The sequence below is a fragment of the Corvus brachyrhynchos genome, unplaced genomic scaffold, assembly GCF_000691975.1.
Source record: "Corvus brachyrhynchos isolate BGI_N302 unplaced genomic scaffold, ASM69197v1 scaffold47, whole genome shotgun sequence".
Taxonomy (NCBI): Eukaryota; Metazoa; Chordata; class Aves; order Passeriformes; family Corvidae; genus Corvus; species Corvus brachyrhynchos.
In genome coordinates this window covers 1,217,791-1,220,539 of record NW_008239292.1, presented here as the reverse complement: position 1 = coordinate 1,220,539, position 2,749 = coordinate 1,217,791, and the positions used below count along the sequence as shown (strand labels likewise).

Genomic DNA, 2,749 nt, shown 5'->3' with positions numbered 1-2,749 from the left:
GCCCCCCTCCCCAAATCCCCCCCTCGCAGCTCAGATTTTATCTCGGAGTGATGATAAAGTTTTATCGCAGGAGCGCCGGAGTTGAGCTGAGGTCAAATCCAAAGGATTTCTTTTGAGCCCTAAAGCGGTTTTCTGGTTAAACCCTCTTTTCCACTCTTTTATTTTATGGGGTTTTGGGGTGCGTTTTTTTGGGGGGGGGGGGGGAGTTTAATGGCTTCTGGGTTTGTAGTGTTTGTGTCAACTACATATTCCCCTAGATACGAATTTGTGACCCAACTTCCTTTACACAAATTCGGATCTACAGGGTACATATAGAAGACAGATGCGTCCTCCTCGGTCAGAGATCTTCTCCTACCGCCACAATTCTCTTCTGGGGCAAAGTTTTGGGGTTTGAGGGATCAGGGATTCACCTCTGGGTAAAGCGGGTTGAAATATTCACTCGTCAGGGGGAAGGCGATTAATTAAGGCAGCGGGTCAGGATCTGAAGAGCTCATAGGAGAGGAAAATCAGGACTTTTCCACCCTCCTCTCCACACCTTGGGCATTGATTTGGGCTAAAAAAATCAGCGCCTAGGTTGAATGTGGACGTGTAGGCACGCAACGAGACGCGAACCCAAAAATCCGCCTTTTAAAAGCGAAATCCCCCAAGCTCCGTCCCCACCCCGCCCTGAAAGTCTCGTCATTATTTTCTGATCGGCAGCGCAAAGATTTCATCCATTTTTCGTTCTTGGAGGTCACCCAAGGTTTGGGTTTAGCCGTGCGTGTGCGGGTAAATGATACAAAAAAAAAAAAAAAGAAAAAAAAAAAGAAAAAAAAAAAGAAAAAAAAAAAGAAAAAAAAAAAAAAAGGAAAAAAAAAAAGAAAGAAACAGATGAAAAGAAATACAGAATGTAAAGGCAGATGGGACGACAGGTTTTTTTTTTAATGACAGGCAATTCTTTTTACAACCCGAGAAAAAGATCAAAGGCGTTTCATTTCCGAAAAAGGGATATAAAGCAATAAAATATTCATACTGTCTAGGTAATGAACCTTCATTCGGAACTAATGAGGGTAGCATCATGTTGAGATTTCGTTTAAAATTACAGTTGCCCAAGAGATTAAAAGTAGAGCAGCCCTCCCCCCCTTTTTTTTCCCCCCTGGTTTTTTTTTTTTTTTTTTTTTTTGTATTTCAAAAGGCAGAACATTTTTAGGTCAAGTATCTCCCGAATTAATTGCATTTAAATGCCGCAGCAGAGAGGGCATCAGGGAAAACCTGCGTTTCCCCTGCATTAAAATCCCTCTAAGTACATCCAGCAGATTCTACAAACTCCCGCATTTTCCCTAAAAAAAAATAATAGTTCTGGCCAAGAACAAAATCCCCGAATTCTCCCCCTTCTCGACGCCACGGAGTTTTTCAGGTACTTTGAGGTGAATAATCGCTTTTCCTGCTAAAAATTCCCAGATAAACCCGGGATAACCAAGCAGCGCTTTCAGAAACAAACCCAAACGCATCTAAGACAGTCCCAAAACCATTTTAGACGCATTTTTTAAAAACCCCCAAATTTCCAGCAGAAGCAGCGAGACCTTTCCGCACCGAGCAGAATTTCCCACCTCCCACAGCAGCACCTCCGGCTGCGGAGCCGCCAGCAACCCTCAAAATTTACCTTTCCCTCCAAAACCTGCCATAAAAGTGAGGAGCCAAATCTAATCTGCTTGTGGATGCCATAAAATAACGCTACAGAACCGACCCCCTTAGAGCTCCTGTCAGTTTTATTTTTATCCTTCCCCCCTCTCTCTCTGTCTCCCTCTCTCCCAGATTTTATTCCTCCTTCCCGAACTCCCCTCACTGATTTATTTTATTGGATTTTCTCACAGCCGCCGCTCCCTTCGCTATCTCCCACCCGAGGACGGGAGTCCGACTAGAAATATCCAGGCCTTATTCTCGATTTTTAACCCCCTCCCACATCCCTTTAAAAAAAAAAAAAAAAAAAAATCGGGTTTAATTTCGCTTCCCGGTGACAACACAGGGCCGGTGTTTGCCAACCAGCACCCCTAGCGTCTACCAGAAATTTTTTCCCCCCTCCACACCTCCAAGAAATCTCCCCCTCGGCCGCCCCTGATCCCAAATAAACCCCCCTCATAAACACACACCTTCGGAATCCGCCCCGCGCCGCCGAAGTTTCTCACAGCGGATTTTGGGGGCTTTTTTTTTTCCCATTACAAAGCCACCTCAGGCAGGGTGGGGTGACCCGGGGGAGCCCCCGGCCTGTTCTCCCTTTCCAGAGGAGTCCCAAACCCTTCCCAAAAGCTCCTCACGGCACCTGCCAGCGCAGGGGGAGTCTCGCAGCGCTGTCCCTGCCCCAAAAACAGGGGCGGGGGGCACCGAGCGGGCAGTGCCCGGGCCCCCCCAGCCCGCCCAGGTGTAGCGCCCACAGCGGTTCCTACCTTGGCAAAACGCGGCTCCTTTTCCTCGGAGTAATTCCCGAGGGGGTTTTAGGCGCTCCCTCAAAACTTGGGGAGGTTTTGCAGGCGGAATCCTACAGAAACCCCACAGCCCCCACCCCACAGCCGCCCCCTCCCCACTGCAGCCCGCCTTATCGTGCTCTCTGTTTCCGTGTTGCTTTTTCAGTGCGATTAATTCTGCCTAAGAACACTCATTTCTCTCTCTCTCTCTCTCTCTCTCTCTTTCCTTCTTCTTCTTCTCCTGTTTTTTATTTTTTGGGGTTTTTTTTGGTTTTTTTTTTTTTGTGGGGGCTGGGTGCTTCCCCCTC

The 2,749-nt window shown here is 47.5% G+C and overlaps 1 protein-coding gene across 2 annotated transcripts in view; it reads right to left on the bottom strand.

Moving 5' to 3' along the window:
* The window catches only part of HOXB4 (homeobox B4), a 32,140-nt gene that overhangs the window by 3,741 nt on the left and 25,650 nt on the right, over positions 1–2,749 (bottom strand). The gene's annotated exons all lie outside the window — the stretch shown is intronic.